The 25,100-nt window shown below is 40.9% G+C and overlaps 1 protein-coding gene and 1 long non-coding RNA gene across 4 annotated transcripts in view; one reads left to right on the top strand and one right to left on the bottom strand.

Annotated features, from left to right (window-relative positions):
• The window catches only part of il1rapl2 (interleukin 1 receptor accessory protein-like 2), a 468,801-nt gene that overhangs the window by 440,303 nt on the left and 3,398 nt on the right, over positions 1-25,100 (bottom strand). For all 3 annotated transcript variants that reach the window (XM_037076491.1, XM_037076496.1, XM_037076494.1), the window contains one exon: positions 24,112-24,368. The gene's annotated coding sequence lies outside the window, so the exon portion shown is untranslated. The remainder of the gene's footprint in view (positions 1-24,111; positions 24,369-25,100) is intronic.
• LOC119007113 lies at positions 425-19,310 on the top strand. Its single transcript, XR_005071028.1, has 4 exons — positions 425-611; positions 4,401-4,501; positions 15,318-15,431; positions 18,133-19,310. It is a non-coding gene; the product is annotated as an uncharacterized LOC119007113 (long non-coding RNA).

The raw sequence follows: 25,100 nt of genomic DNA, 5'->3' as shown, positions 1-25,100 counted from the left end.
GAGCATTAGGGAGAGATCAGGGTGTGTTCTTGATGGCAGCACACGCAGGAGAGAGTGACTAACACCTAACACAGGTCAGTGTTGACATGAAATCTTCCAGAACAATCGTAATATGTATCATGGTGGACAATAAGAAAATATGTGATGAAATGTTCGATAGTTTCACGTGTATGCATTCAATGCAAACTAACATGACAGCAAAAGGGGGAAAATCCTGGCTTATAAACAGCCTATCATATCAATTGATAAAGGAGTTTGTAACAAGTGACACGTGGGGTTAGTCTGGTTGCGCCATCGCCATGTGACTGACAACAACAGAAGGCGTTACTATGGACTACAGTTCTCACAAGACCAGCTGTGCTCCGCCTGGAAAACCATTAATCTCACACAGAAGTAACGTCAACTCTTCTTTCAGTCTGATACAGTTACCTACGAGCTGTGCCGCCAAACACACCGACCCCTTCAGCCTCTGGCCCGGTCCTCTGCTGCTCCTCTCGCTGTCAAGCATCCTCTGAGGCCACTCTTCGCCGCCGGAGAGTCTCCGAGCTTGCGAGGCCGAGTTGACATGCTGCCTGTTCGCTCAACCTTTGAGCCCAGAGGTCAGCTCGCTGGTATGGCAGTATTTTTATTTGTGCGATTTTATAAGTGTGTTTTTCATTGATTTGTTAATGTAATTTTAAAAATGTTAAAAATGATCAATAATTATGTATTGACTGTAGAAATGCCTCAAATCCAACAGTAGCATTTTTGTCTCTTCAAAGCTTCATGTTAAGAAGCAATTAAATATATATTTGAGGACGAAAATAGCTCAAAGTGATCTGGGAAGGTATCATATTAAAAAGGTGGTTTAGTGCCTAAGGGTACCTAATGGTGTGCAAATGAATGAAAAACACATATTATAGCCTTAACATATAAACTTTCCTTCTTGAGAAGGAAATAAAAAGCATGTCTATATATGAATTGAAATAAAGACAAAACTTAATATCTGTGTATTTGAAGGTAGTAAAAAAATAATTGCCTTTATATGCAGTACACAAAAGCAAAAAACAAAAACCTGTAACCTATGGACAATCATGCTATTAACGATGTTAGTAGACTGACAGCACCAAAAGTTACACAAGAATAGAAAGTACATTTCACTTACCCTGTGCAAATCGGTTCCTCAGTGTGGACTCCTGATAAATCCTGGAGTCTCGGAGCCAGGCCACTTTACTTCAACATTGGTAATGATGTGTGCAGCATCACATATCACCTTCAGTGTGGATTTCCTATTCACATAATCTCTATTGTTGACTGACAGCTGTGATAGGAATGTGTGTTTCACCAAAGCAGCCAATTACTACAGAGCTCCTTTAATATATGATAAATATTCATAAGTCATTGCCAAATATCTTCACATAGATGAATATCTTGTTAACACTCACAAACCTGCAAGTTTGTGGAATTCATCTCTGATGAGGATCACTGGTTTATGCCCAAGGAAAACCAAAAATAAAATATGCAGAATAGTGCAAATCACCCTTTCCTGATGGCATAACAAACAGTTGACTTATTAATGTGCTCAGCATCTCCAATGCACAAAGTTAACTGAGAAACCAGTTCACATCCATGATGTGTAATATTGGAAATGTGTGGACGGAGAATTTTGCTCAGATGGATAACGGCACAGAGAAAACAGTGTTTTAACATTTGTGAATGTGAAACTACAGGATAGTTCGGACAGTGGATCACTGTTTCAACACATATAACCATGACGCCACTGGATATTTTCAAGTTATTAGTGACAAAACTGGGTGTTTTTAACTCGACCTCAGGATATTTCCAATTGTGTTTATGGCGACTCAAACTGGTATTTTAACATGTTTTCCGAACCCCAAAAAAGTGGTTCTTGTGCCTAAACCTCGTCAGACCATTAGTGCAGCAGAGATAAAACTGAACCTAAAGAAATGTAAATTTGCTACATAAAGAAATATAAAATGTCAAAAACTCAGAAAAGTACACTGCAAACATTCATTCTGACCATTGGGTTGGATAAATCCACTTGTTTGAGTTACTAAGTCACATTAACAGTACCACTTTGGGTAGAGTGGAATTTGGTACAAAGGAAGCTTCCAATATTTTTTTCACCAGGATCAAAGGAAAAATCTGTAAAAATCTGTGTGCAATAATATGTGTACAGGTGAACATGGTTCTGTTCTAAAAAGCAGTATTTGTGCCTAGTGAGTTAATGTCTGGGTTAACCCTGGGTTTGTAGCACTATGACAGTGGCTCACTTCTCACTGTGGTACATAGCCGTAGTAACCCGTGTTGTACATCTAACCTGCGCCAGATCAGGTTATGTTCAAGGTAACGCATCCGAGCGTCTACAATTACCGCCTTCTGACGAATCTTGTAAAATGGTGTGGTGGAAAGCTACAGTATATACTCCTTGGTGTACTCCACTACCGCCTCTTAGGTGTTGTTCATAGATGTATGTCCTGATGATGTGCTCATATCACACTATATGTGTAATGATAAATTATGATATACTATTCACCTGGATGATATACTTTATATTCTCAGAGTACTCACAAAGGCCTGTGACTGCGCATGACCAGAAGTGTAGTAAAATGAACTCTGCACACACTCAGATTAGTCTCTAGTGTACCAAATGTCAGAGAAAGAAGTAAACAGGGATATTAAGCTTTCTAAAAGTGATGGCAGCTGCCTGCTGTTGTTTGCTAAAAAGGAACTCAAGACCAGCTGCTATTGGGGTAAAAATGGTGCATAGTCTATGTCAGAAGCGTAGTAAGAACCGTGGCATTGGATGCAGACAGCAACTCCCATTGGTGAAATTAGGGAAGTGAGTGTTTGTTACCTGAAAATTTGCTTTTTTTTTCCCTTAAAAGAAAAAAATTTGAGAGCATGCAACTGGATGAGTTGGGTCACTGAAAAATGAACAAGGTACTGCCAGACAGTTGGAATGATTAATAATAGTAATAATAAAAACAGCTTGGATTTTAATTTAATTAATTTAATTTAAATTTGGCAAACACCTTTGATTTAATGTAAAAATTGATGGGATTCCCGGTGCAACCTCCATGTATCCTCAACTTCCTGACACCAAATGCACCAAAACTAAAGTTGTGGTGGTTTTCACGCTGTCACTTACTCATTTCAAAAGGTCTCCCCTATAAAGTAGCACTCAAAACTTAAGTCTAAAAGATCAGAGAATTTTGCAAAACTCCACTCAATCTCCCACCAATGGGTGAACCTTTGAACTCCACTTTAAAAATAGTTACCACTGGGGCCATCTTGCCGAAAACTGCAGACACCCTGCAATAGTTTTGAGTTCAGAGGTTGAAAACAGCATCATATTGGGTTACTGCATTCCACATAACAGACAGTCAGCTTACAGCATATGTGATGAAACACCAGAGAGAAGAAAAGAGGTGGTCAGGAGACGGAGAGGATAAGGAGGCAGAGGTTGCAACGTCAGATCAGAACACATTCTGGGGGGGGGGGGACATAAATGGGTGAGATCCTCTTTTTTGAATACCACAGCATGGGTCAGTGCACCCCATTTTGAGGAGAGAGAGAGAGAGAGAACATATGAAAGATATAGAATGGATGGGAAAGGTAGAGGAGAGAGAAATTGAGAGGGTGCAATGGGTGAGAGCCAGACAGAGGGCACAGACTGTGAGAGTGATAATAGAGAGGGGCGACAGAGAGATGAGAGAAGAGATAGGCAGGGTACAGTGACAGAGGGGTAGAGAGGGCAAGTACAGTGTGCAGAACAAAAGGTTGTGTAGGGACAGATGGCTTCAGGAGGAGGCGAACTTTCCAACTGTTTTATTTTTTTTCCCCGGCAGAAGATGTGCTGTGTAACGCTGCTTCGCCCCCTCACTGTGTTGTTTTCAATCAGTGATCAGGGACAAAAAGAGAAGAGAGAATGTGGCCCACAGTGTCACTGCTGTCAGATCTGGTCATGACAGTCACTCAGTCTGCCGGTTCCTTTGTTACTTTGAATTTTTGGTCAGTCTTACATTTGGTCAGCCAGCAGGAAATTCAGTTGCTCAGTCAGGATATTATTAACTCTTTGGTGTTATTAAAAATGCATTTCTAAAACTAAAGCTACTTTGGGTTCATGTAGTTTAAATTTCTGGGGACATTTGGTGTGCTAGGAACACAAGACTGTACCTATGAGACTTTGTCACATGAAGTTATTTAGCTTGAGGTCTCTCTAGACAAGCCATGTCTGCACAACGGCTAATTGTGTGTTTATACTTTCACTTCAAATTTTCACTGACCTCCTGACAAAATTGGAGGAGCATCATAACATGTGTTGACTTGATTGAGAAATCATTGACTCTTTTTCCACCACAAGACCGTAACTACTTTTTTTCTAAACATTTTCACAGGTGCTGTTTTTCTTTCCAATCCAGACTGACAAACCGCCTGTTCTGGGGGCATGGATCTGAACCAAAACTTGGGCATTGCTTTAGAATGCCAACAATCCAAGGTACTGTAACAGGAATGGAATACAACAGCTGGTTCGCAATTGGCAAATGTGTCAATTAATTCATGATTTGTGTTGAAATCACTGACCGTAAAATTAGTGGACAGGACCGCTGAAGAGCCAGAGTGAAGCTCAAAGTTGCTGGCACCAGCTGTCACCATCTTGGCATAACCTGACACCACTGAACACCTGGCTGACCAAAAATTCGGAAAAGATGTGGAGTCACAAAACTTCACGGGTGAAGAGCTGGGATCAAAGTGAAGGCAGAGTTTGAAGATGTCTGATGTCTGATCCGAGGGAGGGCAACAAAAGTAGGGAGGGTAGGAATTGAAGAACAGGTTACTGGTCCCCCACTTTCCCGTTTCTGGCCCACAGTTGTTTTAAGCTGTATTGCTGTATCAGTTTTCATCATTCCTGTCCACTCTAACATTAAAGTAACCATCTTGCAGTGGGATCACACCAGCCCAGCACCAAATCAATGTCCAATCATGTGTTCCATTGTACCATACACACTAATCTGGCATCAAAGCCAGTGTGATCCCACCTAAGAATGCCCTCTAGTATCTTTCACCAATAACTGCCAATTTGTTGTTATTGAACCGTTGCTCAGGGGTGTCTGTATCTCTTTCTGCCCGTTTTCAGCCTGGTGGTACCACTGAACAGCTTTCTGTTCTGTATGTGCTAAACATTACTACATTATTTCTGCAAACCCCTCACATCTATTTTTAAAAAAGGGACTTTCTACAACCTCAAAGCAGGACAAAACATTCAGAAATATACTGCAGAGGAGCCCTCGCAGCCACCTGACTGTGCTGAGTCAAGTTTTAGTGACAGGCGATCCCAAACTTGAACAGTATTGTGCGTTTTAAGAATTTCTGATCATTTTATCCATGTTTAAACAACGCTCTAAGGAGAAGAGAAGGACGAAAGAAACTATTCTTATTTACTAATTGTCTCAATGCAGTTACTGTACATACTAAAGCAGAACACAACTCAGCAAATGGCTCCATATAGAACAACTACTGAAACATCAAAAGCTGCCACTTTTTCAGAGTATCATCATAAATCTTCACGACTGAATTTGAATCATATAAAAGTGAACGTACTGTTTCACCTCAGTTGGAGTGATAGCACAAACTGGAATGTGCAAATGGTTGTTTTTTTTTGTTTGGTTGGTTTTATTTTAAATCCTGAATTATTTCATGAGTTTGGTTGCCGTGACTCCTTAGTTCCAGTAAGTATTTGGCTGAAAGGGGACACAGACTAGCTTTCAGTAAAATATCTTTATTAGGATTCAGGAAACCGTAACAGACAATTATGTGGCTGGTCACTCAGTGAGCCTCTCAGTTGGTATCCAGCCTCTTCCTGATGCTGACGGGATTTAAGCATCCAGAGTTCAGTCTTATCTTTACCATCAGCAGCCACTCCTGTGGGTCCGGTCCTGTGCTGTTACCCACACACACCCTCCTCTACGTCTAAACGATGGACCTTATCTCATCTCTCTGTGTTGACATCAGCAGTCTGTCCTGTCCTCCCTGCTTCTCTCTGACTCCATTTAAAAACCCTCTTCAGTGCAAAAACCCATTACTGCACTATCAACACACACTCATATGCAGATCCAGACATACACGGACACATAAAGACACACAGGCACAAATGGACACAAGCTTGATACCGCGTATGAATGAGACAGGTAACTTTGTGTCACACATTAAAGTTTCAATATACCTGAAATGAATATGTTTATACAGAATTGTGTCTGTACTTCCCTCCATCCCTCACTTCCTGTCCCTCTTTGTCCCTGTCATCAACACAGGCGGTAAGTCATGTGCGGGTGAGTTTTGTGTATGTATGTGTGTGTGTGTGTCCGGATAGGAGGTTATTCCGAGATGCCAGAGTTGCGTGAGATAGTGATCTCAGTCAATCTAATGGAGTTGAAGGGTCCCACAAACACACACACACACACACACACACACAGACTTTTTCCAAACCACTTTAATCCGTTTAGGGAGCATGCTCTGTAGTAGAGGGACGGAGGAGTACAAGACGATAGGATTTAGGAAATACCCTTATCACATTGTGTGTGTGTGTCCTTGTGTCTTTACAGTAACCCTGTCTCTGTTCTGACTTGCCTGCCCTGCATCGTTGATTTCATCATTCCTGATAGCCCTCGTAGATCAACAGATTTTGCTCTTGTCCTTCTGCAGTACGAGTTGTTCTCACAGTGATGCTTCCAATTGGATTTCTATACTATAAGATGCACAATACCTCTGCTTTAGAGATGGGCCAGTAGGGCAAAAGTATTACTTTTTAGTTTTTCCACTCTAAGAGAGAAGCTTTAAGTAATAACCTGCAACTCCTACTTCTCTATATTTCTGATTGATACCATACAATAGTGATTTAATCTTTATCCACTTCATGAAAGCTGTGTTTGCTGTTCTGGGCACCCATGAGATGGTTCATCTTTGTTGGAAAATCCTCTTCAGAGCACCAAGTGATTTATTTTACCTTTACAGAAGCATGAGCAGTGGCTTAGAATAATAATGCAGACAAAATATAAGCACCTGGAGCAAAGTGTATGTTTTCGTTGTACAGCATGTCGGACCTGTGCCTCAACAAGCACTTTCCCTAAGCTGTGAACATCTAAATCCCAAGGGTCAAGAGTTATGAAAAATAACACTGCATGTCATGCAAAACCTCAAAAACACAAACAAAAAAGAAGTTAAAATACAAGGGAGCTAAAATGAAGATAACAGTGACGGGATTCACTTGAACTGACACAAATGTAGATAGAAGACAAAACCTGGCGGTGTTAAAAGGTGCTTTAATGATTATTAACTAGGAGGGATGAGATCAGCAGCCCAGCAGGCAGTGGAGGCAGATGGACTATGGGGCTTTGGAGATGCTGGCTGACAAAGGGGGAGACAAAGAGAAATAGATGAGCCTTGGCTGTGGTTGAAGAAAACTGGCTGAGGGTGGGCCATAGGTGAAGACTGCATAGGGTGGAGGTGAATACCGAACACAGCAAGGAGTCTAAAGACAGAGGCTGTTGTTGGCAGAGGAAGTAGGTTACATGAACTGAGCAGGTATCTCAGGCAGTCTTGATGGGGTCCTTCATGAGAAGTAAAGACTGTGCTGGGGTCTTGGGGCAAAGGCAATGTCCCCAGATCCAGGTGTGCAGGGTATCGCATTGAAGTTGTAATTAAGAACAGAATCAAGGACATCCTGTTCTCTCTCTCTCTCTCTACTCAGACCCTAGTTCTTCAAGTCACCAAGGCAGAGGAAAACCAAAAAGTGCTTAACTGTGACTCAGTGAGGCAGGGACTTGAAGGGGGCAGGAAAGTAGGAGGGATGCTTGCCTGAAACAGTTCATAACAAATGCAGCATGAATAAATGTACACGGTATGAGATAGGTTGACATGAACTGTAGAAGGGCTGTAAGGCCTAGCAATGGGCAACCAAACTGAATATGTTGACACAAAGGCAATCACGCATAATATCTGTCCTTTACTTGCCTGAAAGGGGCTTGACCAGGCGATTTTTAGGTAAGTAAATGCAGAGGGGCTTGTTTGTGACAGATTTTATGGTGGTAGTTACAGTAAGTGTTGTCCCACTGGAGAACTTAAGAACAAGACAGAGAAACAAATGGTGAATTATGGCAGTTGTCTGAAGATAAATGAGGGTGGGCTCTGAAAATTCCTTCAATGTCCCAGGTTTCAACAGCGTCTTGAATTTCTCTGGATGGTGTGAGCTGCTGAGAGGGGAATCAGCTCAGTATTCAGTCAAGAAAGAATGACACCCTGGTTGCATTCAAGGCTGGTTTGAAAGAGCCATTTAGTTTTCCTTTAGTACATTTCTCTACTGCATTGGACCAACGGTATCACCAGCAGTTTGTATAAGAGGCAGACACAAAGAAGTTGCTTCTGGTCAGTGGGAGAGCCCTGTAAGAGATACCAACATCTGAAGCATCCAGCTCAAAACAAAACTGTTGAGATAAGTCAGAGTAGAAGAGGATTAGAAAAGAAATGAAATGGTTTCTGCACTCTTTCCCTTAAGGTCTTGACTTCCTGTGGGAGAAGGAAACTGAACTTACAAGAGTATTCTCACAAAGGAACAGCAGATCTAGTCTCTGACAACTTTCTGTGCAATACACCAGAGCCACTAGGATTAATAAGATAAGTGCTGGACAGTTCAGGCAAAGGTCATCCAGACAGACCCAGGAGCTGTCATGAGATACAGGCGATCCAACCGTGACAGTGAGACAAGATGGTACCATTATCCACTGAAACAAAACAAAACTGATGATTTGGTCTTATTCAAGTCTCTTCAACATTGCAGCACTAGACAAAGTGAGTCTGAGTCTGAAGTGTATTTCTTTTGAGAGTCACAGCTCAACCTTCTGCAGTAGAGCTTTTTAAAGAGTCCATCAGCACCCGTAGGCAGGTCACAGGAAGGTTGAAATGGGTCATGAAATTATTCTGGAGAAAAAAGGGTGGTGGTAAGTTCTTCTGTATGCTGCCACAGTCTTCGCAAGGTAAAAGTTCAGCAAAAATACTATTGAATCATGATGAGCATCGCAAAGTTAAACTCAAATAGATGGAACCCACAACAAGCCTGGGCGAAGTTTGCAGCAGTTGCTCTCTTCTAGTGCACAGACACCATTTATGTGACAAACGATGAAAGATAGAAGGCTTATCTTTTATCGTCCGTCACATAAATAGTGTCTTCAACTAACATTAAGGCAATGTTAGTTGAAAATAAAATGCTAAACTACAATGAATTAAATCCAACATTAGTTCTCACTGTGTGACAAAATCATTTACATGTACACATATTGTTTGCGGTAAATCTTCATTGATAAGTAAAACATTCAAACCCAAGATTGTCTATCATGTCACCATTTTTTTGTCAGATGTAAATCAATAGATGTGACAGAATAGAATAGATAGATGTACATGTCAAGATGTATTGCACAGCAGTTTATACACACTTTGTTTGTCAAGACTTACTCACCGGCAGGCCTCTGTTTATATTAGGAGCCACAGTAACACTCATTTTAAATCACAAATTAAATCATAATACTGTTTTCTTACGAGAGATTTGTGGTATCTTCTCATAAAGGAATCCATGATGTTTTGGCTCTCGACCTTTTTTAAATGTCAAAATAAATCACCTGCATGTAGACATATTTAGGTTTCTTTCTGCTCATGTCTGCATTAGCTCTCCTGACCCGCTCATGTAGGAAAGTTGATGATTCGGACATAGTTCCCCCTGCACCACTTACTGCTAAAAGCACACACTAGAAAAAATGAGCATATTTTGCAAGTGTTTTTAACTTGCAGCATCACACACGATCACACAAAAACTGCAGCTTTTTTTCCTGCAGTGCACTGTATGTCTGAAGGTTTGACTCTAATTGGAAAGACTGTGTTTGGTCGAGACTTAGACTCTTAATGTCATCAACTCAGACTTATTTTCAGATTTTGGTTTTATATCAAATAGCTTCCCTCAATACACAGAGAAAAGTTAAGTATAGTAGCCATGTGATTGCATCTAAAAGTCTGAAGTCCCCCCTCTGGTGTGATCAACTATCCCAGACAGATGTACATTTGGCCCTTGTTTAAAACATCCTTAAAATATTAATTGGATGGTTTAAAAAGGAGGAATGATACAGGGAGAATACAAAACTCACTTCATTCAGACTCAAAAAATAACAATTCTCACCGGAACTGTCTTGGTTTGTCCTTCCACAGTTACCTCTCATTTGGATGAGATAAATCCTTTATTCATAGAGCCTTGTCTTCTCATCCCCAGAGTCATAGCCATGGGCAGCGCCACTGTAAATCACCTCCATACTGGAATCACTGTCTTCTCAATCTGGTGACCAGTTGCTTTACTGGGAGGAAGGTTGACTGAGCCCGATTGCTCTCGGTGACTCCCTTGTCAGTGAATCAGGCTTCTAATCTCTACAGTTAGATGAGCTACTTGCTACCATTTCCTTCAAATTACACCTTCAATATAGGCTGAAACACTTTGCTATGATTTGTTACTTTTTGCAGTGTGTGAACCTTGTTCTACTGAATAGTCAAGTACAGAAATCCACTTACCCATCAACGGGAGTTTTAATACGTAGTCAGCATCTTCAGGTACACCTCTTTCTGTTATACACACACACCAACACACTTCCTCTTACACACTCTCTCTCCTCCTCTCAGCTCACTTTGAACCTCTCCAACTCTATCGCTCTCTCGCTTTCCCTCTCTCACCCTCCCTCTCTCCCTCCTCCTCCGTGGTTTTCCTTTTCATTGCTAGCTCAGCTGTCCAGCGGGGTGACTTGGTGTTTTAGCTACTGGCCCAATATGCCTCGTCATCCATTTTCTAGCTCTTCCTTTTCATATTTATTAAGCCTCCTGACTGACCTCAAGTCTGCCTTTAAAAGCAGAATAGACCGGCGAGGTGGGAGATCGCTCTGTGTGTCGCCTTTATAGCAGACTCCGGGAGGACAGGGAGAAAAATAAATGGAGCAGAGGAGCATTTGAATGAGTTTAGGACATATTATATCTCAAAAGAGCAGCAGATAAAGCCGTTCAACTCGCATTTGTAAAGGAAAACCAAACATCTTAGTCATTCTCCTGTTGGGCTGCTCAATGATTTACCCCCTAAAGGATCCTAGCAGCCTGGTTTTATCTTTTCACCCCAACAATGCCTTTTTCCACAAGGCTTCTGTGGTAGGCTCTGGTGTTTGTTTGTAACAGAAAGGTTGAAACAAAGTTGACCCTAGAGTTGACGAGCGTGATTCAGCTTGTGAGTGCCTGCCAAGAGAACACCACAAGTACAGGGAGGACTTACATGAACACACTGGTTTACATGCCAACAGCAAGAGGGATTTTCTATAATCCCAAATTTGACAATAACCAATGGTTATGAAACGAATGGGACATGCAGAAGTTGATTCATTTATTATTCATAATTTAATATGTTAAGTCATCGAAATAATACAAGCCAGTGAGGTGGTTGACTAAGCTCATGCTCATTTTCAGGTCTTTTATTTTGCATGTCCTAAAATATTTTGTACACGCTTGAATGGTTAACGTTTCTATAGTGCGCTACAGAGACGACTAACAGAGACTAACCCAAAGTTAGCATAACAGAGATTCCCTCAGACACAAGTTTATGATACTTAGATGTTTTGTTCAGTTAGATAATCTTGATGAACTAAATTCATTTCAAGGATAAAAGAAATGAAATTGGCAGAAGTAAAAAAGTAACGTTAGGCTATAACATCTTAAACTATACCTGACACACTGTACTAAAAACTGATTAATCTACAAGTTTAAAAGTTAGAGTTTGAATAGTTTGCAACTGAAGTTTGCCTGTGAGGAGGGTCTCGTGAGTAGATGGGCCACCATGTTCAGTCTGATGATGATGTTCCCTACAGCCTCTGTAGTCTCATAAAGCCACTTGTTTGCATCCATCTTTTGTAGGACATGTAAGTTTTTCATAATTCATAAATGAGTTTTAAACTGATTAATTTTATGTCGTAAAATAATCTCTCTAGCTTTTGTGTTAACTGCAGCCCTTACTACAGGCATTTAACCGAACACCTATTCAAAAAACACGTTGATCATTTGACCAATAGACCGACTGCTGACTGAACACATACCATGGTGACATTTGACATTTGAGGGAACAGTGAGTTAGACAGGAATCAATGGTACAAATGCATCTTTTGTATAAACTCTTAATTCTCAGGCTAGAGCCCGAGTTGCATTCAGCTATCTTGGAGCCTTATTTCACATTATAGCAGCAAGCTGGCAGTTGGCTACTATATGCTACTGTCTGGCTCAGTACCTCATACTTGCCATCCTCACCAGACTGCACTTTGCTGTTGCACCTGTCTTGGGGAAATGTTCTCACCATGGACCAATCCTGAATCATGGGTGTCCAGCGGTATTACTGCATCTCCACCTGTCTACATAGAATTTGCATTGGAATGTCTTGTACGATAGCACTGAACATTTTAAAATAGCCTTTTTGCTGTAACCAGTCCACACTTGCTGTTTAATCAGCATCCTGATATGCCACACCTGTCAGGTAGAATTATTATTTCAGTGCCCACTCACATAGATTTCAGCATATTTGTGTTCAAAATGTACTTGAAGGTTTTTTTGTTTGTTTTTGGGGTTTTTTTGTTTTTGGTAAAAACAGAAAAAAGTTTGAGATTTTTTACCTCAACTCCTGAAAAATGGGAGCACAAACCAAAGCGTAGACATAGGAGCTAAGATAGAAGACGTTTGACTTTGTCAAAAACAAGCTGGTCTGCTGTACCCAGCAGTCACATCTTGTTGACAGTAGAATTCAGTCATATTTGGCACAATTTTCACAGTCTGCTTTTCTAAATAGGTATTCCCATGTCTAAGGGATTAAACATTTTTTGAAGTCAGATGCTAATATCTCACATCTTTTCTGACAGTCAAATTTAAGAGGTGAAAACTTGCATAGGCCACCACACTCATTAGATTCAGACAAGTCCATAAAGAGATGTATCACTTTGGGGTTCCATGAGAGATTAAAGTTGACCTGAATTACAGTTTGATGACAGCCACAGTTGGTGACATAAGCAAAGTGAAAGAATCTTCAAAGAAAAATGCAAGACATGCCACCAAGTGTATAAGCCTACATGTGATAACCCTGCCATGCTTCTACCCACTTCAACATATGACTTAATTTCTGCAGCATTTCTCGCTAATCCTGCAAAAACTTTAATGAAGCATATTCTAACTCACGCTAAAAACACTGGCATGCCCTTGTATTTCACATGCATGTGTATGCTTAATCTGAAATTGAAATGATTTTCACTTAAACACTCTCTCAAACACTCATGCTCATGCTAGCTACGAGGAGAAGGCAGTTTTAATTTTACACACTTACACAACATATACACAGCTTTTCCTATTCCTATATTGCTGGTTTCGCATTTATAATCAAGTGCCTAAGGACGTACATGGACAGATTAATGGCCCTTCTTTGGGAACAGCTAATGGTATGCAGAATTTATGCATTCAGACTTTATTTTAATGGGAAATGTGTACATGTCTCACTTCAGACAGAGGGGGCTCTACTATCTGCACTTGTTTTATGACAGTGAATTGGATTAGTTCGTTACTATGGAGTTGTTTATCATGAACAAATTGGTTTAGACCAGAGGTTCTCAGTGGGTGGACTGATACACAACGAGTGTTTGGGTCAGCCCCATCAATAAGAGCTTTATTTTGAAGGGGAACCAATTTCTGAAACATATATTTTAAAATACTTTCTGCTGCAGTCATTTTACTATTTATGGTTATTTATCTAACAACACATTATCCAGATGTGGCAAAGGCGACATCAGACAATACAAATGTGATCAATTGTGATTACAGATGTACTCTTAAGCCTAATGAACATTATAATTTTATCTCTTTGCTGAGTGTTGTTAATTCTTTCAGCTCTCTGATGTTATTTTAAACCTGCCTCGGCATCCTTAAGGCTCCACTCTGGAGAACGCATTTAATCTCTCGACACAGTTGACTAGGGATTGAAATCTTTCATGCTTCGTACCTCAGATCTTCAGAACAGTTAACCCTTGTACAACTGTACATACAGTACAGTATGTGCTGACTGTTTAAGAGGCCATCTGCTTTAATTTTCACCGTTGTCTGAAATAGTCTTAATTCCTGCCAGTACTAAGCAACATCTACCACGTGAAATGTGCAATTAAAATTAAGATTTGTTCTGTATCATACAATACAAATCTTGTCAGGTTCCACGTGTTCTTAATTTGTCAATGTACATATTACAAATACAGGGGAAAAAAACATGAACATATCTATATTCAGGTACTAAAAGAACAACTAAAGAGGAAAACTAAGTGATGTATATATAACAGCAGATCCACTGGCAGCAAAACAGCCCCACAGCATAATACTACCAGCACCATGCTTGACAGTAGGTTTGGTTTCTTGCGGTTAAAGGCCTCACCTTCTCTTCTCCAAACATATTGTTGCTCATTTTGGCCACACAACTCAAAATGAAATAACAAATTTTGTTTCATCTCAGAGTTTTCCTCCAGAAGGTTTTTTCCCTCACAAATATTTGTTAAACATTTGATCCTGGGGCCTGTAACTACATTCACAATGCAGATGGTCTTTTCCTCGAGCATGTGCAGATATATCTGCACATGCTTAACTGCATGATAATGGCTTAACTGTGTAAATGCTGATAATCGTGCTGCCATTTGCTAGTTAGCTCAGTTAGCCATGTGGCTAGTGGTGCAGCCTGGAAGCTCGGAGCCCAAGGGGAGTGTCAGTGTTGATAACAAAGCTGGCAAAGGAGCTTTGGAGTGCCAGGAGGAGGTGGTTTTTCAGTCAAGGAGGAAGAGGGACTGGTGGGGGGAAATAGCCCCAGCTGGTGGGGGAGCTCCTGAATGGGCACCAGAATTGGAACTAGGTGGCAAGGCAACAGAATAAGCCAGCAGCCAATCATTGAACATGGCCAGACCAGGAACAAAACACAGACTCCAAAACTGTACAAGGCCAGTTTAACTACAGGGAAAACATTACTGAGGTGAAATACAGTGGCTCTGACCAGGATTCTGACTCGGGACAGATGGGGGAGACATGAAGCGTAAGAAGAGGGAGAGCAAGGTTGGGCATCCGTCAGGTCTATCCTTCACCTCTTTAAGTACAGAGTGGTACAAGAAGGATGGTTGAGTTAGCTGGTTAGCATGCTCACTTCAGTAGATAGGCTAACCAATTTGAAAATGTGTGTCTTTGAATAGTTCAATCCCAGAAGTTCAGAGTCCAAGCCACAGCGCACGAAGCACCGAGCTGCTCACAGAGACCCAATGGAGAACATGAACACATACACCGCTGCAGGATGTGTATGTATGCAGGTAAGGAACACATTTACATATGAATATGCATTTATAGTTTAATGAATAAAGAATATAATCCTCATACAGGCACACGAACAACCACTTTGGAGCTCATTTCATGTGCAATATAGAGCCCCACTTGGAAACAGCCAAGGCTTTGCCAGGAGATACACACACAGACAGTTCATGTATAACACGTGCTCAGTAATTACTCTATTACATGCCCATACATGTAGTGGGAACTGAATCCTTTGCGCAGGCATTATCACTTTAACATTCACACATGCACATGAATGCTTTCTCCCACTCTCACGCTGAGAGCTATATTTCACTTACAATAGTGGGCCGCGGGTCTTATTAAAGCTCTCCTCTTAACTTCCACAGATAAGAAGCTGCTTTATTAAATGTCTCTCTGTTCAAGCTGCTATTGATTCATTTTAGGAGGCATTTAAAAAAAAAAGTCTATTCCCTTACCTCACACTACGCTTCATCTCCTGCAGCTTAGAGAGACTCTGGCTTTCGATCTGATTCTTCTCTGCTATTTTTTGAAAATTGACTGTCCAGCAGTTTTACTCGATTTCCTCGACCGCGTCCGTCCCAGCCGGGTTTACTGTAAAATGTGCAAAGAGGAAGGACGGAGGAGAGGTGCCATCAAGAGCTCACGAGTGGAAATGTAAAATGGTAATTGGAAAACCATATTTCAGACAAAACTGTGTCTGTGTGTGTCAGTCTTAACTCCCATGCTACCCTGGTCCTACTCTATTCTGTTACCACTACGTCTCTTTCTGTGATTTTGTACCTACTGTATTGATGAACTGGAATACCACTCCTTTTTCTTCAGTGCTGTCTCAGTCTCTTTGTCGATTTGAGCAGATCCTGGTGTTTTAAATGCAGGCACGGCATATTAAAATCTGACATAATTCTTATTGCGTTCTCTGCCTTGTGAGCGCAAACCCATCACATCTCTGCGTGACTTGTTTAATATCGTTTGGCTTGTCATCTCGCTCATTCTCCCACTACCCCACTTTCCCTCTTCTCATCTGTTAGTGTAGAGCAGAAAAGAGGCAGCCCCTTGAGTGAACACAGAATAAGAAACGAGTACATCCTTTTGCAGTGGGATGTTTATTACGTTTGTTCACTAAATCGCTCACCGATGACGTGGACTGGTTAGATTTACCACAGCAGTGGTGTGTAAATGTGAGCCCACGACTCCACATTAGATTTTGCATGGAGGACAAACATAGCTGCACCAGTCTGTATGGGTTGAAAGCTATAAGTCTCTTGAACCTCAAAGCACTCACTCACCCACCAACATCAGATGAGATGTAGGATGATCCTATAGACTAAGATCGGAGTTGGCATTACTGCAGTGTTTCATCAGCTGTAACCTGACGTATTACACTGTAACCAATTCCAGATCTAAACCACTTCTTTGGTCAAGTATGGTGGGTGAAAATACAATAACATCTTAGAAAACACAACAACATTTAAGAAAGCACAGTAACGTCTAGGGAAACATGACAACATTTCACACAACAGAAGTTTAAAGTTTTTTACGTTACATTCACGTTCGGTTGTATTTTTAGAGTAAAATCAGTCGTTTCTGGCTGTTTCGCAGAATATGGAAGTTGCTGGTCTGTGGGTGCATCAATCAGTTACTTTGTTCGTGTTATTGTGTGGCTTTGGTAAAACACAAAAATCAATAACACAAACTAACCAATCAAGACAATGGTAGACTATCGTGTTCTCTGACAATTATTGTTTTTGTCAAAAGGAGTCTGTTGGCTGTGAAGACGGCATTGATGGACAATGGTGAATGTATAGTGTATATTAGTGTTCGCCATTTTTAGGTGCTTAAATTGTATTTTGCTGCTGCCCCTGTCTTCAGTAAGCAGTACATTGCTTACTTATAGTTGCTTAGTTCTTTTGAAAAGGTTGCTTGTCTAAAATGTTGTGCTTGTTTTCTGAAATGAAATACCATAGTCAAAGGCACTGACCAGTTTATGTTTTTTATGATAGGGAAAATCAGAATACCAGGAAAAATATCCATGCAAGGAAATGCCATAGTCAAGGGGCCTGACTAGAGAATTAACATAACATACTGTACATGTTTTAATGTTTGGGGAACTAGGAGCAACCAGAGAAAAGCCAAAGTACAAAAGCACAGGGAAAACCTCCAAACTCCACACAGAAAGGCCCTGCTGCAGCCGGGACGCAGACCGATCACCATCTTGTTGTGCAGCAACAGTACTAAACACTGTAGATTAGATCACCAAGTTAATCATTAAATATACATGTTTTGGTGGCATTCTGAGCAGCTACTGTACTACTAAAGACTGAGGAATCCGTCACTACGTTGGGTTTATAAATCATCTCGTTGCCCCAGAGTGTCCTACAAAAGTTAATAAATCCAAGTTTTAAACAGTGTTGTGATTGCCTGCTGTATTAAACCTACGTCTTCTTAGCTCCTCTATATTATTTTTCTCATCTTTGCTCAGTCTTGTCGCAATGAGAAGCAGCAATGAATGTTTTTCTCACAAGAATGGTTTTTTTGGCTTTATCTAATCTTACATTTAATTTCAGTATCTCAGCCTTTGCTGATATTCCCTACTCAAGGAAACATCTGTAAATGAATCATGCAGCCTACCAGGCTCTAACGAGATAATCAAAAACTTGTTCCGTTAGTCGTGTCTCAACTTCTGTCACTCTCTGCCTGCAGTGCTGAACCCACATGGGCTCCCTACGACTTTGATCAGAAGTGAAGAACAAGAAGCGAGGATGAACAAGCACCGTGTGGGCCAGACTAAATGAAAGAAGGACAGAGGAGAGCTGAGGGACTTGGAAATTCCAGGTGCACCTGTATCCAGAGAGAATTATGAAGCCATTACCACGCAACTGTTCGTGGACAGTTTCAAAGCAGAACTACAGAAATCTGCCTTTAACTTTACATTCATTAATTTTGTTACAATAATATTTTTTTTCCCGTTTATGTCCTGTGCTGTGACTCTGAGGTCAAGTGGAGAAAAACAAAAAAGGTACCCGTGTGAGACATTGTCTACCCTCTTGCTTTTTATTCTTCGTGAGAGCAGCATTTGGTAGAACACTAATTGCGTCTCGTTGGGATATGTGGGAGGACTGAGAGACAAAGAACGACACAGAGGTAGAAGGAAACGGGGACAGGTGACTCAGACTGAAAAAGCTAATTGTGCTCTGTGAATTCTGCCATCGATATTAAGTCACATTATTAACTTGAACCTTTTTCTTACTATATTCTAATGGTATATTTAAGTAAGCCGCTAAATGGCTACTAAATGGCTCACCTACCATTATAGAGAGGCATCACTATGGTTGTGGGAACATTTATTTTGCTTTTAATCATCATAATATTATATTATGCGCCAACATGAACGTGTTTTAAGGCTCAGCGTCAGCATCCAGAAAAGTCTACCAGGTAAACCAAGAACTTTTTCTGCCGTTTTCCCATAATTATCAGCATAAACACCTGCATTACTGCAGAGGCTACATGTGCCTTACCATCTGTGTCACAGCACCAGTTTATCACGCTGACCGAGAAAAGAACTGGAGATGCTTGAACTCTCCTGGCTGTATGAGACAGCCCTCTTCTTTCAAGCAGAGAACACTGCTAAATGTGCACATCGGCAATAATAGTCAAAAAAGACAGAACAACTTCCACCCACCCCTAGCTACTTGAATTATTTCCAGGAATATAGACACAACCACCCTCACACTATACATTTTACATGGGAAACATAGCATAACATCATAAACACCAGATGACAATGATCAGCAGCTCAGCTGAAAGCTTAGAGTGAGCTACTGGTCTGTTGCACCAAGCCATATGTTTACATTAACAATGGATCAAATGACTGAAATGTAAATGAGACTTCTGTGGTCGTAGGCTAAGAGTTCTTCACACTTGATATCAACATACGTGCTGAGTGATCCGATCACACGTGGACAACTCTAAGCACAGGTGTGAACCTCCAACGATGCACTGAGGACCCAGTTAAGATCCGATCACTCAGATCAAATGGTGGAGGTGTCCTGAGCCACACGTGACCACATTCTGTTAGCAGTGTGTATGAACATGTGTCCTAGGCCACATGGAAGGACCGCCTACTTAACTGATGTCCACAGTGAAACAAGACAAAGAAGAGGAAGAAGCAGCCACAACAACAGACAGAATGGATTCACACTGTCTGATTTCCATGTAGTTCACTGTAACTTGAACTGTGTGTTTGGGCTCTCATAACCCGCCATGGTTAGCAGCAGTTGTTTGTGACACACTGTTTCAACTAACTACTGAACCAATAACAGCAGTTTCCACAGACTGTTAAAAGTTTCATCAGTTAAAGAGTTGTTGATTGAATTTATGAAAGAAGACAACATTTTATCAACACCAAGTGTGTCACGTTTTACAAATACAGTCAGCAGTAACCACTATAGGATTCTTTTTTGACGTCTGTGAAGAAAGTCCCCAGACTCCCTGTGCTTAGTTCTGTGAGTTGTTGCATTAGGAGAAACTGTATAGACTCTGAAGCACTGTCTACAACACATTTGTAACTAATTGGAAGTTATTGTTAATTTGGCAAAAGTGTCAAAAACATTGAATCCATTTGATACAGCAATGTACGTGCATACGTAGAGTGGGGAAGGAAGTTCTGGTCAAAAGTGGTCACTCCAGGCCACACATGTCAATGCCAGATGTGAACTGCCAGACTAAGAGCTGTACACTTGTGTGAACATCAGTAAGGAAGATGGTCTGAATTCCCAATTAGAATGTTGAAACGTCTTCCATGCTCACCAAGTGGCTGTTGTTCGAGTGGCACCATCATCAACCCAATTTCAAGACCCAACAGGAAGAACAAAAGCGCAGGTGTGGAATACTGGCCAGTAATAAATGATGGAAAGTTAGCACCTAGCTGGTGAACACAGTGGGGCGTTTAGCAGCTAAAGTTTATTTATCAGATGGCTAACAAAACAACTCCAGGACAATGATTATATTGTTGAGAGTCTGCTGCGTGTGTAAATACGCAAGTGTTTGAAGAAACCACGAGCTGAAACAATCTCAAAATGTGTGGGTGCTGCATGTGGTGACCTGAGCTAACCCTAACCCTAACTGTTGATGGGTAACATATAGTAGCACCAAATCGCAGACTGCTCATTATAGCGCCATGACTAATTTTTGTGGGTCCACAAATTAAAAACAGATTATGCAAAATATGAATATGATTACTTCTGAGATGGGTTAGGTCACAGAGCATCCAGTCGCTCTCCCATCATTAAAATCATACATGAGACCACATCTGTTACTTCAGTTGAGAGAACCACTCTTGCTGCTTGTACCTACAGCAGAATAAGGCAATAATCTATTCCTCCATGAAAATATAGATTATTTTGCCAAATTTTAATCGTGGTGAAAAACTGTTATATTATCATACGTATGGACAGCTGATAATTGGATCATGCTGCTGCAGTAGTTTTAGACATCTCAACATTTTGCTTCATTTCTGACATGACAACTTCACTATTAAAATCTATTGCAACTAACATGAATCGGCGACAACCAAAGCTGCTGCTCCTTTGAAGAAGTAACTTATAACTTTTTATGGCAGCCTTTCAAGCCTGCGGGGGATGACGGTTTGATACTAAAAAGACTATGCTTTGGGTAAAGCATAGCTTTCAGGCCTGACCTTCAAATGCCAGATGTACAGACATGGTTCGTTCATACAGATGCACACACAAACCTCCCAGATGAGTCTACACTTTGAAGTACTACATGCTTTTCCCACTTGTTCACTTTTGGTTGCTAAGCAGGGATCTCTCTGTGGCTCCCCTAACAACTCTTCTTAAGGCTCTTGCTCTTCCTCGAATACCTTTTCTCTGCCAACAATCCCTCTGTGCATCCAATCAACCAACCTCAAATCCACTGCTTTAATGCTCACCTCTAATCCAACCTGTTTTTCTTCCTCATTTCGTCCCCTACTTGGCACTCCTTTCTTCCTCCGTGTTCTGGCACCATCATCCTTTTTCTTCTACAGTCTTTGTCACCACTTTCATACCATTTCTCCTTGTTCTCCTTTCTCTCTCCTACTTTTAATATCCCTTAATGTTTAGCCTTTTTCTGCTCTCTCTTCATCTGCATTCCTTCCATCTCTACGTCTCTATTTCCCCTCCTCTTTTGGTTCCTTATTCTCTCCAGTCGCCAACAATCCTCCATGTTCTCTCCAAGCCTATATGTCAAATCCTCATTTTCTTTTGAAGCTCACCAGCATGACAGCTTCTTGACATATCAGTGGTGAAATCTCTTAAAAGCATTCATTATTGTTGTTAGAACATGTCGAAGGGAAATTAAACAAATGCTCGTCACAATCAAATTGGTTTCGCTTGGAATTTCATCATGCGTTTTCCATTCTCAGTCGTCCTGGCGCAGGTTTAACCTTGTCACGCCAAACATTTACTATGCTCTGGTTTGAGCACAGATTGGATTACCAGGTCTTGCTGTATTTCATATAGCATGATTATAATTACATCACTAAAGTATCACTTTACAAAGATGAGATAATGCATTCTTATTCTTACAAACTAAGCGACTGAGGCAATAAAACACCATTACTCAATTTATTACACTGTTGAGACCAACAGATGAAGTAATTTGGGGAATTCTGGGTAACTTAGTTCCACTTTTAAATCCACTAAAGTCTTCACACCTAGGTTTGAGCTACTGTTGGTCAGGGTGACAGACACTCCAAGTGACCAGATAGTCAAAACTCCAACTCCTTTCTTTGCTTTGGCTCTTCTCCAGCCAGACTGAGAGCTGCCAGCTACATTTCCAGCAGGGAACATTTGCGAAGAACTTCTCTGTGTAGTCAGGATGTTGGCAGTTTTCTTTGCAACACAGCTAATTTGATTTTAGTTTAATTATGCCTCAGACAGACTCAGGTTTTTTGATTATCCATGATAATCATTAATCATAATCAATAGTCAGATTTAACCCAAATTCCTTATTAAAGCTGCTTAAAGCACTGCAACAGCTGTACTTGGTGTGACATGAGCAGCAACTCCTAGTTGCTAATGTTATCAAATATTATAAGACTTCAGCTAATGTGTAACTGACATTAGTGAGTCCACTGCTGACTTAATGACTGTTTCCTCCTACTCCACAGCATTTGATCATTTACCATTATGCCTTAATTGTTTGTTGTTTGTCACATTTTAAACTCTCACCCCCTGGTTGTAAAAGTCCAGTTCAATTCACTTGGTTATAATGTATTCCATTCCATCCTTCCAATACTATAGCATCAACATTTCAGAGCAGAGAAACTGTGTACAAAATATTCACAGAATCACAGAGGGACATTCCTCTTGCAAGTCCTCATACCTGACTAAATGATAATAAAATATGATGAAAAGTATGTGAATTATCAAATAGGCACTAAATGTTAGTGCCCTCCAAAATGACTCTGGCTGCTCCAAAAGCAACTTCATTTTCACATGTCTGATCTACTGCTATGGTTGAGTAGCTTTAAGCCAACTAAAACTAGTCCAGAGTGAAGGATTTAGGAGGATTTAGCAGAAGACAAGGAATACTGTATGTGCTGAAAGTTAATATAATATTAATATATATATGCTATGTAGCCTCAACAGACAGAATTGGATTATTTTGATACTGAGCAGAACTTGAAAAACCTGAGGATTCTCAGGCAAGTTCTCTAGTTTATGAAAATGGACGTGTATTCCTAATGGACATCTGAGATACTGATATCCTTGTGTAAATCATTATCACTGAACCACAACATTAAAACCACCTGCTTTGTGTTGTGCAGGTTCCCATAGTGTAGCCAAAACTGCTCTGTCACATCAGATACACAAGACTTCTGGGTATTTGGAAATTGGCAGTAGAAGCTTTTGTTCCTGTTGGTTTGGGGTGGGGCCTCCATGGATCACACTGATTCCTGCACATCCGACAGATGCTAGATCAGATTGGGAAAGGGATTTGCATAAATGCCAGGGCCCAAGGTTTCCCAGGAGAACATTGCGTTACAATGAAATGAACTTCTGGAAGTTTAGGTTAGATTTAAGAAAAGACCATATTTTGAGTTAAAATAACTTTTCATTCTTACAACATAAATTATGTAAGTGATGTAATTCAACTCGTTACATAACTAATGTTACTAGATCACTCATGTAATGTTAGTGACGTAATTTACTTTGTTTTATACATTAACTTCCTTGCATCAAGAACAAATTGTTCTTGACTCATGGCCAAACTGTGGACTTAAACCCCGGTCTCCAATGGGAAAGTCTAGTGTACAACCCATCCAACCACACTGATCAGCGGTTTCAGTGTTCTGGCTGATCTGTGTATTTAAACATTTTTTTTTTTGTTTTTTTATCCAAAGTATCGTCTTTTCCTTAATGTTAGTAACAGTCCAAACCTCATAATGTGTCATAACTCCTGCAAAATGTTTGTCTCCAAGCTTTATTCAGAGTCTAAACGGATGCTGCATATTACATATTAGGCAGGGTATGGGTAGGTAGAGTGTCATAGCTTGAAGCTTCAGGTCTCTGACCAAGCTGCTGTATTTGATGAGTGGGGGTGAGAATGTGTTAGTCTAGGCAAGCAATGACAAGAGAGCAAGAGAGCAAGAGAGCAAGAGCCTGAACAAGAACTTACTTGCTTCCTTGGTGAGGAACAGCCATATCCTCCTGATTTAGAGGTGAATGATGTGGCACTGAAAGTCAACTGGTCATCCACTGTCACATATTGATTGCTTCCACTTCGAGCTGGAGAAACCACTGAGTTCTCAATGTTAATGGACCGTAGATGCCTCCCTTGTAAGGAAGAGGAGCTCAGTCTTCCCAACTTGCGCTTCAGGTAGTGTGCAGAAATCCATTGAGCGATGTCAGCCAGACTTGTACTTTTCCTGCCACCTGTTTTTCAGAAAATACAGAAGTAGTTCAGTGTCATCTGCACAGCTCAACCCATGAGAATGAACACCCAAGCCAAGTGACTTGGTGTAAAGAGAACAGAGGGGGTGGGATGCAGAACATAGGCCTGGGGGATCCCAGCAGATCAACTAAAAAGTCCTGACACAGAATCTCTCGTTTACCCTGCAAGTGCGGTCCTCTGGGTCGGATGTGAACAAGTAGTTTGAGACTACATGAGGGCAGAGAGGAGAACCTGGTGGTTCACCGTGTCAAACGCTGCTGAAAAGTCCAGAGGGAAGCTGCTAAGGCGTTGTGGAGCTTCTCTATGACAGCAAGGACGGCCTTTTACTTGCTGAAGTGTCCTCCAGCTCCAGGGCTGCTGCTCTATCACTAAACATAGCTGCTCCTGTAGTCCTTGCCAAGATAAGGTGCATACTGTACAAGGGCATTGTCCCTGGTGTAACACGAATAGTAATATTTATATAGAGAGAACTAAGCATTTAGATACACAGAGTTCAAACAGAGATAAAATCTCATACACAGTATGTTCACACTATACTTAAACCAGTTAATGTAACTCAATATTTCCCTTTCCTCTTTGACTCAGCAATAGTTGCTTTTATTTAATGCAGCACAGTCATACTCGTGGCTCTGCACAATAGACGGTGCTACACTACTCTGTTAAATGTGGAAGTTTGCCAGGCAGGTTAAACAGGTTTCTCATCATCAGAGCTA

This window comes from Acanthopagrus latus, chromosome 18, assembly GCF_904848185.1.
Source record: "Acanthopagrus latus isolate v.2019 chromosome 18, fAcaLat1.1, whole genome shotgun sequence".
Lineage (NCBI taxonomy): Eukaryota > Metazoa > Chordata > Actinopteri > Spariformes > Sparidae > Acanthopagrus > Acanthopagrus latus.
The sequence above is the reverse complement of the archived record's forward strand: the minus strand, read 5'-3'. Positions and strand labels throughout refer to the sequence as shown.